Raw genomic sequence first — 13,810 nt, 5'->3', positions numbered from 1 at the left:
GACAGAAAACAATGAATGCTACAGGCAGATTTTGAAACCCAAACAGAATGGTTATTCTAAGATACACACTAAACTAAACTAAGAACCTTTGACAAGAACCGATAATCCCCAGCAGCGGCGTCAAATTTGATCGAGGCCGTACCCGATACAAATAATATAATAATTAAAACTGCAGTACTAGGTTGTGACTCCTAGGTCGTTTCCCAAGGATTATCTTTCAAGCAAAGCTACAAACACCTTATACCTTATACTCACACACACACAAGGGGATTTTTTGTTGTTGGATAGTATGAACATAAATCAAATTCAGAAACAGTAGTTAAACAATGTAATAAAACGGCTAAATCCCTTTGGTTCGTTTGTTCACAACTCAATCCTCGGTTTGAAAAGATTATTTTCAGATTCCAACCATTAACTTCTGAATTTGTTGAGAATCAATTAACTAAGCGATAATCAATTCAAAGTTCCAGAACCTAAACATCAAACTAAGCGAAATCAGTAAAGGTATGAAACGATTAACAAATTCACACGAACTAAGCATTCATGCACTAGAGAGAGTAAATCAACTAAGTGAAGATAAACTCAACCAACCAGTTTCTAAGCAATGGCATTAAGCAAACCATATTCAGAAAAGATAGAAGAAATCAACAATAAAGAAACCGAAAATGCATTAATAACAAAACCTCAAGAGTTGTGATACATTAGCAAAGGAACTTAGTCCAGAAATTTAGCCTTCCATGGCAATGGAAGAGCAAACCGAAAATGAGAAAATGAAGAAGGAAGTAAACCCTAGTAGAGCACAAAGAGGGAAAACGGAAAAATGTGTTTTTGTTTTGTAAGGCAAAGTAAAAGTGTGTGTGTTTGGAGTGGGGAATCCGAATTTAACCCTCCAACACACATAAACCGAATTGGGCCTAAACAATGGGCCCAAAGCCAAATTACAATAAAAACAACTCCTAAATTAAAAGCCTAACTAATTTAATTAGGCCAAATAATGCCCAAAATGCCATTGGTGCCAAATGTGATATGAAAATGGTAATAGATTTAATCAGGCCAAATAATCCCAAATTAACTCATTTTAGGAATATTAGTCCAATAAAGTCTAAAACACTAAACCATGTGAAACAAAGTCAATTAGGCACCAAGAATCATCAATCATGCTAAATTAAGGTTATGAATAGTGTGTAATATATTGCTCATCAATAACATCAACCTAATGCAAATCCAACTTTAACCCCGGAAATAATAATCATGTTATGAGCCATACATACAATCATGATCATCTAGTTAATCAGCTCGATGAGGGAGATAGTGGTGAAGAATAGGAGACATCACCTATGTTATTGAAGATGGTTGAGCAGAAGTCCAAAGAGATTAAGCCTCATGACGAGCCCACTAAGCTAGTAAATTTGGGGACAGAAGACGACAAAAAGGAAGTGAAAGTAGGTACATTGATGAAAGAAGAAGAGCGCAAAAAGATGATTCAACTTTTGCACGAGTTCAAAGATGTTTTTGCCTAGTCGTATGTCGATATGCTTGTCCTAGACAGAAACATAGTGGAACACAAGCTGTCATTGAATCGAGATTCACGTCTAGTTAAGCAGAAGCTGCAAAGGATAGAGCTAGAGATTTCCTTAAGGGTGAAAGAGGAGGTAGAGAAATGGCTAGACGTTAGGTTCGTAACAGTTTCTACATATCCAGGTTGAGTGGCTAATGTTGTAGCAGTACCAAAGAAAGGAGGCAAATCAGCATCTGTGTTGACTATCGAGATTTGAACAAAGCTAGCCCAAAGGATGATTTCTCGGTACCTCATATAGATGTCTTGGTCGATAGCACTGCATACCATGCTCTTTTCTCCTTCATGGATGGGTATTTCGGTTATCATCAGATCAAAATGGCTTTGGAGGATGTCGATAAAACTAATTTCATCACCCATGGGGAACCTTTCGCTATCTAGTCATGCATTTTGGTCTGAAGAATGTTATGGCCACATATCAGAGTGTAAGACTAAGATTACAACTACGGGGGTGAATTAGTTGACTTAAAATTATGGCAACGTTTTCTGCAAAATCAAGATTTAAGTGAAGCGGATAAATTATGCAGAAAATTAACAAGTAAAAATCAAGAGATAAAGGAGAAGAGAATACACCAAAATTTTATACTAGTTCACCTTCTTGTCCACCGAAGTCTACATCCAGTACTCTTGCAACACAAGAGATTTCTTCACTAAATATTATGAGTTGTAATTACAATATCTCACTCTAAGACCTCTATGTACCTTACACACTCAATAATACTTATGTAACTCTTGAAAAACACATTTTCAAGTGACTCTATCCCTTTTCTTATCACACCCTTGTGAAAGAAAGATTTCTTAAATGTCAATGAAGAATTTACAATAATGATAGGATTGCCTTTACAAGTATTAAATGTAATATCACTTGCAATCTGATAACTCTTTGTATACTAAGTAATAATTTTCTTATATGTTTGTAAAACTTTGAAATCCTTTACTTCAAGCAACTCAGAAAATTCACTTTAAAAGTTTAAGAACAAGTTGCAAAAAGTGCAGAAAATATTCCAAAGAATTTTCATAATTATGTTTGAAAGTTTGTGTAAGAGTTGTATATGAGTTGTATTTGAGTTTCAATGCCTTTAAATAGGCTTTCCAACCAACAATAACACCTCTTTGAAATGGTAGGAATTGATTGGAATGAAACCATTTTGTTTGAGATGAAAACCATTCATTTTGAAATCTGAAAACTGGTGCAACAACTCTCAGTAATCGATTATAGCTTTGAGTAATCGATTACTCAAACACGCTTTCCAACTGGAAATTAAATTTTAATTAGAGTAATCAATTACAGCATATGGGTAATCGATTACCCTGCACAATGTTTGTTGGGTAACTGGTTTTCTCACTTATGTAACCTATTACTTAGATATAGTAACATGTTACACACTATTTTTGAAAATTGTTTTGTTTATACTTGAAGTGTTTCAATTTTCTTAAAAAATAGTTTGAGCATTACTACTATTGTATATTTGAGAGTATAGGATAGAAGTACCTATTTAGACTTAGACTAATTTGTCTTGAAGCTTTGTCTTCTTTGTCTTCATAAGTATTCTTCATTTTCTTCTTTTTGGTGATGTTGGTGTCTTCATCAAAACCGTGCCAAGGTCAGGAGCAAAGATCTTCTTAACACAGAGAGCCATGGTAGCTCTTTTCCACGACATGATGCATAAGGAGGTGGAGATCTATGTGGACGACATTATATGCAAATGCAAATCAGAGGGCGAGCATGTGGAGAATCTAAGGAATTTATTTGAACGACTTAGAAAATATAGCCTCAAGCTAAATCCCACAAAATGTAGCTTTGGGGTTAAATCAGGGCGAATCCTTGGTTTCATTGTCAGCCAGAAAGAAATTGAACTAGATCCCGAGAAGGTCAAAGCAATCATCGAAATACCAGCACCCCGAAGCGAGAAGGAAGTCAGAGGTTTCTTAGGGCGTTTGAACTACATATTCAGGTTCATTTCTCAACTAACAGCTACATGTGAACCAATCTTCAAGCTATTAAGGAAGAATCAGGCAGTTAGATGGAATGATGATTGCAAGAAAGCCTTTGAAAGCATAAAGCAATATTTGACCAAACCCCCAATATGGATGCCTCCAGTACCTGGCCGACCTCTTCTAATGTACCTAATAGTGCTAGAGGACTCTATGAGATGTGTCATAGCCCAACATGACGAATCAGGAAGAAAAGAGCAAGCCATATGCTATCTAAGCAAGAAGTTCACTGAGTGCGAGACAAGATACTCATTGCTAGAACGTACATGTTGTGTGTTAGCATGGGCTTATCGTCGCTTGAGGTAGTATATGTTGAGTCACACCACTTGGCTGATTTTGAAGATGGATCATGTGAAGTATATCTTTGAGAAACCAATATTAACAGGAAGAATCGCTCGGTGGCTGGTCTTATTGTCGGAAGATGATATAATATATGTGACACAGAAAGCAATCAAAGGCAGTGCCCTTGCAGATTATCTTGCTAGCCAACCCATAGAGAAGACCGAACTAATGAACCAAGATTTCCCAGATGAAGGTATCACGAGTCTAGCCTTGGGAGAACCAACAAAAGATGGTGTATGGATATTAGTATTCGATAGGGCCTTCAATGCACTCGGACACGACATATGAGTCGTGCTTGTATCTCTGGAAGGCGACTTCACTCCTATTACTGCCAGGTTATGCTTTGACTGCACCAACAATATAGCTGAATATGAGGCATGTGCCTTAGGTTTGCAGGCAGCATTGGAAAGAAAAGTTAAAATTCTAGAGGTCTTCAGGGACTCAGCCCTGCTCATCCATCAGTTGAAAGAAGAATGGCGTCGTGACAACAAAATAAAACTTTACAAGGAGTATATCCATAGAATGGCTGAACACTTCGAACAGATCGACTTCTACCACATTTTGAGAGAGGATAACAGATTAGCCGATGCCTTATCCACATTATCCTCAATGTTCCATATAAGTGGGTAGGACCAACCTCTCATCAAAATAGAAAGCAGAGGTCAATCAATCAATTGTTGTGCACTAGAAGTAGAGTAAGATGGAAAGCCATGGTATCATGACATCATGGTCTATATACCAAAAAGGGAGTATCCCATTGGTGCCTTAGAAACTGATAAGAGAACCTTGACAAGACTGGCCATGGGTTTCTTTCTAGATGGTGATGTTCTTTACAAAAGGAATCATGACATGGTACTCCTCAGATGCCTAGAAGATAAAGAAGTTGAAGTAATACTCAAGGACGTGCATGAAGGCTCGTTTATAACTCATGCAAACAGACATGCTATGGCTAGAAAGATCTTAAGGGCATGTTACTTTTGGATTACAATGGAGACAGATTGTTGTGCTTATGTTAGGAAATACCACAAGTGTCAAATTTATGCAGACAACATCAATGCTCCACCAAATCCTCTAAATGTCCTGTCAACACCCTAACTCTTCTCCATGTGGAGAATGTATGTGATTGGACCAATAGAGCTGAAAGCATCTAATGGACATCGCTTCATCTTCGTGGCCATCGACTACGTCACAAAGTGGGTTGAGGCATGTTCATATGCCAATGTGACCAGAATAATGGTTCTCCAATTTATCAAGAAGGAGTTGGTGTGTAGATATGGGCTACCTAGCAAAATCATCACGTATAATGCCACCAACCTAAACAATAAGATGATGACCAAGATGTGCAGCAAATTCAAAATCAAACACCACACATCCTCGCCTTATCGTCCTAAGGTGAATGGAGCAGTATAAGCAGCAAACAATAATATTAAGAAAATTGTTCGGAAGATGGTGGTGACATACAAGGATTGGCATGAAATGTTACCTTTTTCTCTACATGGGTATCGCACCTCAGTACGCACATCAATTACGGAAACACCTTACTCGCTAGTGTATGGGATGGAGGCAGTGCTCCCTATTCAAGTAGAAATTTCGTCACTCAGAATCATGGCAGAATCAGGACTGAAAGAATCAAAATGGATCCAAGCGCAGTACGGCCAACTAAACATGATAAAGAGAAAAGGTTAGTTATTATATGTCATGATTAGTTGTACTAGAAAAGGCTCATGAGAGCTTATGCTAAGAAAGTTCGGCCGCACCACTTTCAAGAGGGGGAACTGGTGCTTAAGAAGATACTCCTAATCTAAAAGGACGATAGAGGGAAATGGACCCCAAATTATGAAGGGTCATTCGTGGTGAAAAATGTATTATCTGGATGATAGAGGCAGAAGAATCAAGAACATAATCTAAATAAAATCAAATCAAGGACATATTTTTTTCCCGTAATAATTTTAATAAATATAAGACTATTATTATATTAATTTCAGATTGTTGCTCATTATGTTTTATAGTATTCGATTTATATAGAAATTCTTGATTTTATAATTTATTGTATGTGGTAGCTATATTAATTTGTAGTTTCAAATATACTAATTATGTTTCAAATCCTTGAGTATTAATTATAATACTATTGTTGTATCTTATTTTGTCATATTGAATGATTTGATGAGATATTCATATGGGATAATGTTTTTAATCTATTTGCAAAACAGATTATATTATGATTTAATGATATTTGTTTTAATTAAATAACATAATGATAGTAACATATAAATAAAAAATAATTCACACAAAATATAAATCAAACATACGTTATATTATAATGAGTATAATTTGATACTTCCTAATTTGATTCAAAACATGGAATAGTCTCAATGAAATATGTTACTTGAAATATGGTATAGCCTTAATATTTGAAGACCTATGATTGAAATGTATATTGTGAATTTTGAATAAGGACATAGAAAATAAATAGTCAAGTACATTTTGAATTTTTATAATTGTAATGTTGATTTTTGTTGTTAAATGTGTGAATTTGATTTCCTTAAATCATGGTGTCATTAATGTCATGTTCTTGATTCCTATGAGAATTAATAGTAAAATTATTATGAGAATTACCGTTATGGTTATTAATGTACTTTTAAATCTTATAGCAAACCAAATATTCCAATTAATCATGTAATCATAAATATCAATTATTATTATTATTATATACTAGCGTGTTGACATGCACTGTCGTGCCTGTCAACCCACTTTTCTATCGTTTGTGATGTATAGTTTGTATTTTATAAATTCAAATATCATTTTTTGCGCTAAATTTATGATTGAATTTATTCAATTGGTCTAATATTCAATTTTTTAAATACACTTTTAAAATAAGAAGATAATAAGGATAAAAAAAATATTATATGGTCTTTTGGTAGAAATAAAAAGATATTGGGGGCAAAATAGGAAAACACAAATTACACCATGATGGGTGATTATTTTGTGTTTTCCCTTTATTAGTAGTATAGATACGGTTATTGTTATTAATGTTAATAACACTCTCGTTGTTATTAATGCTGATAACACCATCGTTGTTATTAATACTAATAACACCTTAAAATTAGGAATTAAAGCTAAAACAGAATTATTCTCTTGGTCGTTGGCGAAGGAGAAAAGTGGATTAACATCTCTCAATTTAATGTCATTAAGATTGACATATTATTTTTTGACAATTTTATTCTTCTTTCTAGTAACAGTCAACTTATTTCTTGGAAATATTAACAATATTTGTTTTATTACATGTATTTAATATTTTTAATATCTTAAAATTATTATTAGTTTAATTCGTTTAGAAATAATTTTTTCATAATGAATAATAAAAGGAACGTTACAATGTACATATAATTATATATATAATTCATGTTACAATAAAAAGCATCCTAAGAAAGAATTATAATTACACTCAAATAGTATTGATTACATCTAATTATTGTAGTCTTGTGTTTCCTCTTCTACAAATGTTGAAACAAATATCACGACAGATCCATAATTTAAGTGAGAACAATAAAAACATAATAAAAAAATACATTAGTCATGTACACTTATACAGAAATTGCAAATCATATCTCAACAAATGAAAATTTGAAAGAGTCTACAAAGAAAAAATTGAAATAATATAAAATATATTTAACAACAAAGACAATCATTAAAAGAATAGAAAATTATACCTTGAGTTAGTTTGAGAGTTAAAGATGATAGATAATTGTTGAATCAAATATGTGAAATTTATATGATAAATAAATTATATCTATCACAAATGAAGAAAAAATTGAAAGACAACAAAAATAAAATCATACCTATGATTTGATTTGAGATTTGAATATGATAAATTTCGTTAACACAATTTGAAAAAGTGATAAATAATATAAATCATATATATGCGAAATTTATATGATTATGTACCAACAAAGACAGTAATTAAAAGAATAGGAAACTTATATGATTATCTACCAACAAAGACAATAATTTATGTGATTATCTACCAACAAAGACAGTTATTAAAAATATGGAATAGCCTCCATGAAATATGTTACTTGAAATATGGAATAACCTTAATATTTGAAGACCTATGATTGAAATATATATTGTGAATTTTGAATAAGGATGTACAAAATAAATAGTCAAGTACATTTTGAATTTTTTTAATTGACTAATTTTTATTATTGAATGTGTGGATTTGATTTCCTTAAATCATGGTGTCGTTAATGTCATGCTCTTGATTTTCATAAGAATTAATAGTAAAATTATTACGAGAATTACAATTATGGTCATTAATGTTAATAATAATCTCCTTAGTAATTTCTAAAAATTAAATAGACTTAATGAACCTTTAATCTTTGTTATTATAAGAATTACGTTTATTGTTATTAATGTTAATAACATCCTCGTTGTTATTAATGCTAATAGCACCTTAAAATTAGGAATTAAAGTTGAAACTGATTTATTCTCTTGGTCGTTGGCGAATGAGGAAAATGGATTAACATATCCCAATTTAATGTCATTAATATTGACATATTATTTCGTGACAATTTTCTTCTTCTTTCTGGTAACATTAACTAATTTCTTGGGAATATTAACAACATTTGTTTTATTATATGTATTTAATATTTTTAATATATGAAAATTATTAATAATATAATTCTTTTTGAAATAAAAAATTTCATAATGAACAATAAAAGGAACGTTACAATATACATATAATTATATATATATAATTCTTGTTACAATAAAAAAGCATCCTAAGAAAGAGTTATAATTACATTCAAATAGTATTGACAACCTCTAATTATTGTAGTCTAGGAGATGTGTTTTCTCTTCTAAATATGCTGAAACAAATATCATGACAGATCCATAATTTAAGTGAGAACAATAAATATATAATAAAAAATACATTAGTCTTGTACATTTATATAGAAATTGCAAATTATACCTCAACAAATGAAATTTTGAAAGAGTCTACAAAGAAAAAATTGAAATAATATAAAATATATCTAACAACAAAGACAAAAATTAAAAGAATAGAAAATTATACCTTGAGTGAGTTTGAGAGTTAAAGATGATAGATTTGTTGAATAAAATATGTGAAATTTATATGATGAATAAATTATATCTATCACAAATGAAGAAAAATTGAAAGACAACAAAAATAAAATCATACCTATGATTTGGTTTGAGATTTGATTTCCTTAAATCATGGTGTCATTAATGTCATGCTCTTGATTCCTATAAGAATTAATAGTAAAATTATTATGAGAATTACAATTAGGGTTATTAATGCTAATAATAACCTCCTTAGTAATTCAAAAAATTAAATAGACTTAATGAACATTCATTATTTGCTATTATAAGAATTACGTTTATTGTTATTAATGCTAATAACACCCTCGTTGTTATTAATGCTAATAGCACCTTAAAATTAGGAATTAAAGTTGAAACTGATTTGTTCTCTTGGCCATTGGCGAATGAGGAAAATGGATTAATATTGACATTAATGCTAATAACACCCTTGTTGTTATTTAATGTCATTAATATTGACATATTATTTATTGACAATTTTCTTCTTATTTCTAGTAACATTCAACTAATTTCTTGGGAATATTAACAACATTTTTTTTATTATATGTATTTAATATTTTTAATATATGAAAATTATTAATAGTTTAATTCGTTTTGAAATAATATTTTTCATAACGAACAATAAAATGAACGTTACAATGTAGTCTAGGAAAAAATTATTACAAATGAAGAAAAAATTTAAAGACTAGAAAAATAAAATCATACATATGATTTGGTTTGAGAGTTGAAGATGATAAATTTGGTTAACACAATTTGAAAAAGTGAGAAATCATATAAAGTATATATATGCGAAATTTATATGATTATCTACCAAGAAAGACAGTAATTAAAATAATAGAAAATCATATCTGTGAGTGACTTTAAGGCTTGAAGATGATAGATCTATTGAATAAAATATATGAAATTTATATGATGAGGAAATTGTATCCACCAAAAATGAAGAAATAATTGAAAGAGTATAAAATGAAGAGTAGAAGGAGGAAAAATAATTAGTAGAGTTTCAGTATAAAAAATTGAGAGACAACAAAAATAAACCATACATATGATTTGGTTTGAGATTTGAAGATGATAAATTTGGTGAACGCAATTTGAAAAAGTGAGAAATCGTATAAAGTATATATATGCGGAATTTATATGATTATGTACCAACAAAGGCAGTAATTAAAATAATAGAAAATTATATATGTGGGTGAGTTGGATGCTTGAAGATGATAGATCTATTGAATAAAATATGTGAAATTTATATGATGAATAAATTATATCTACCAAAAATGAAGAAATAATTGAAAAAATATAAAAATAAAATCATACATGTGAGTTGGTTTGAGAATTGAAGATGATAAATTTGATGAAGACAATTTGAAAAAGTGAAAAATAATATATAATATACCTACCAACAAAGATAAGAATTTAAATAATTTAAATATAAAATCATACATGTAGTGGCAGCAAAGTGTTGAAGATGATAGATGTGTGGAACAAAATATGTGAAATGTAGAATATCTAGTTTTGTAATTTCACCAGCCCTTTCTTTTCTTATATAGATAGTATATATAGATAGTAGATTAAAGCCCATACTAAGTCTATTTCATCAATTTGGCTAGTATATTATACAATTTAAGTTATAGGAATTTAATTGGTTCCTCTAATAACAATATAATTGCATGCTATAACTTTTATATAACAACATTATCTTATCGTTACAAAATTAAATATTTGAAGTATGTTTAATAAATTATTTTAAGATTTAGTAGTGAAGTTATGACTCGTGTCGTATCTGGCTTCTTACTTCGAGTTGAGAATCGGTCGCGGTCACTTGTACTATCTTTGATATTTATCGAAGTAAGAAGATGGTTAACAACCATTGTCAACTGTTCATTTATTAATTCTCTCTTTAAAAATATTTAAGTTAATTTTAAAAGTAAAAATGTTTTAACTATTATTTTGGGATTCAATAGCGAGGTTACAACTCGTAATGTATCTTCCTCCTTGTTTCAAGCCGAGAATCGGTCGCGATCACTTGTACTGCTTCTGCTATCTATCGAATTGGGAAGGGGGTAAGCAACCAATTTGACTCTTCGTCTAGTAGTTTCATTTCAATTAAACTCAAACAAATTTCTAAACTTTGTTTAAAAAAATAGTAATAATAAACGTTTTAATTATTTTTGGATTTAATAGCGAGGTTACAACTCGTATTGCATCTTTCTCCTCGCTTCGAGTCAAGAACTGGTCGTGGTCACTTGTACTGCTTCTGCTATCGATCGAAGTGGGAAGAGTGTAAGCAATCAATGTTGACTCTTCGTCTATAATTTCACTTCGATTAAATTCAAAAATTTCTAATTTTTTAACCAAGTCAACTTACCAATTTTTTAAATAGAACTACATAGTTTTGATTTCCCCATTGCACCTACGAATTGTATTTTTTAATTTTAATAAGTTTAGGGTATTTAATTTATGCAATTAGTTAAGGTACCGTTTTTATTAAGGACAAACGGGTGTTGGTACTTTCCCCAATACATAATCGACTTCCGAACCTGAATATCAAAAATCCAAAAGTCCAATATGATTGGGCTTTAAAGATTTTTCTACATTTTTTTAGCATAAAATGTAGTGTCGAGCAACTCTAAGAGGTCGCGTAACCAAAAATCGGATTCAACAAAACATCATTTTCTCTAGAATCAATATGATATTTGGGTAGCATCTGTAATTTTGGTGATCGTCATAAAAACAATCATAATTGCGTCTGTTGTGAAAGGATTTGGTTACAATAACAAGACTTCAGTACTTGTAAGTTGTAAGCTTTATTTCATAATTTGAAGGTTACAATGCTGTCCTTTTATCTTCTCCATGGTTGAGGTACCTGAATTCGTTCACATGTATAGGTTGGAATGTCACTGGCATAGATAGGGGAATTTGCTTTTGTTATTCTCAGTCGTGCTTCTAACCTAAAACTAGTAGAGGTTAGTGCTGAAATGGCTTTCAGTTATGGTGGTAATTAAGTGTTCAACTGCTTAAATATTTCTAAAGACAACATGCCTAATGTTATTAAGGTATAAAAATGATTAATGACTGTATCTGTTAAACCAAGACATGATGATATAGATTGAAACTGAACATTTAAATTATTAACAGCCATTATGGATTTATTTCAGGGCATACTATATTTGCTGCTTCTTGGGACCACAGCTCTTAGTCTGGTATGAAATGATTTTTATTTGTTTGAGTTACAGTTATTAGGATCCATAACTCGCCTATGTTCTTCCTATTTCTTTTGTCTTTGACCAATGATGGATTTTGAAGAACCTAATTTATGAAATCCTTATTCCTAATAGGAGTTCTGAGCTTTACCTTCATTATTTATTTTTAGCATATTAGGATTTCAACAATTCTGTCTTGTGAGATTCTTTCTTCTTGCTGAAAGATAAATTGGAGGACAACAAGCCATAATAAAGTTTTTGTAATATTTTTTACTGTCCCATACTCCTGTATGCAGTGCGAGCAGCTGATATGTAAAATGCCAAAGGTTATTCAAGTTGCAGGGATACCATTGGGGATTATAGACTTGAAATGCACCAAACATTCATTAATAGTTTAACACATTTAGCTTCTAACCGTAAAACAGTGCAAAGAGATGGTTAGAGGCCAAGAAAGCTTCATAATTATTTTCCAGAACGAATGTTCCTTTATGAAGAATTTTTTTGTTTGAAATGAATGTTATACAAACTCTGACATTGACAAACTTGTCTAAGCTGCAGTCAGTTACTTCAACTACAAGTTTACCAAGCATATAAATCTAAATAGCTTGAATTCTAAGGATCATCTACTGCAATCAGTTTCAAAGCCTTAAACTCGATATGCAGTCATAATCCGGTTAATAATTTCTCATCTCATTTTTGCAGGTGACAACTCCTTTACTTTTCAAGCTGATTCCTGCTGTAGTGCATCTTGGTGTGCTATTGAGGTGGTTTTCTCCTGACAGTTTAGTGGAGATAATCACACACTCTTAGAAGTTAATTCATTACCTCAGATGTTTTTCTCTATTCTGAACATCCTCGTCTTTCATCTCTGAACTAGAATAGGGAATCTCCATTGTGCGATTTTAAAAAGAATTTGACACGGTTGTTATTCTCCTAGAATCAACCGAACCTGTTCCGTGGTGGATACTCTTACAAACTCACCTGATACTAACCTATGCAACTCATCTGATCCCCGGATATGGAGAAAACAGGGGAGAGGGAAGTTAAAAGAGTGGAATAACACTCAATTGATAAGAAGACGTACAGATGAAACTATGAAGGAGATTTTCATTCCACTACTCCGCTTTACATTCATTTTCCCCCTTTTTATTTTTTGTTGGATAGGGATGCTCATAAATGTATGATATGGTTTGTAATCCTAATAGCTGCTGTCCTTATTTCCTGGAGCTTAGTTTTTGTTGGGTCTTGATGCAAGTGCAGTTTGCATGTATCATATATTTTCTTTTTTACCCGGAAGCATTGGTCTAGTAGTATTATAAGGCTCCGTTAGATTCTCACGATGACTAAAAGGTCGAGAATTCAATTCTTAAAAGCGACACTTGTTAAGAATGGCAATCACGTATCTTGAAAGAGATTAATTTCTTGCCCATAGAATGATGAGATACCTTAGTTGTACCAAAAAATATATATTTTCCTTTCTAGCATTTGTGCCATTAATTGTGTTTTAGGCACACATCAGTTGATGTATAAATTATAATCATGCCACGTTTCTGAAGGTTATGAGTGAACTGCTATCGTATAT

The 13,810-nt window shown here is 31.4% G+C and overlaps 1 long non-coding RNA gene across 1 annotated transcript; it reads left to right on the top strand.

Annotated features, from left to right (window-relative positions):
* The first annotated feature begins 11,724 nt into the window (after positions 1-11,724).
* On the top strand, positions 11,725-13,024 carry LOC109337362. Its single transcript, XR_002106440.1, has 4 exons — positions 11,725-11,818; positions 11,914-11,991; positions 12,184-12,228; positions 12,931-13,024. It is a non-coding gene; the product is annotated as an uncharacterized LOC109337362 (long non-coding RNA).
* Positions 13,025-13,810: the final 786 nt, after the last annotated feature.

Source organism: Lupinus angustifolius, unplaced genomic scaffold, assembly GCF_001865875.1.
Source record: "Lupinus angustifolius cultivar Tanjil unplaced genomic scaffold, LupAngTanjil_v1.0 Scaffold_5_147, whole genome shotgun sequence".
In the NCBI taxonomy this organism is placed as follows: domain Eukaryota; kingdom Viridiplantae; phylum Streptophyta; class Magnoliopsida; order Fabales; family Fabaceae; genus Lupinus; species Lupinus angustifolius.
The sequence above is the reverse complement of the archived record's forward strand: the minus strand, read 5'-3'. Positions and strand labels throughout refer to the sequence as shown.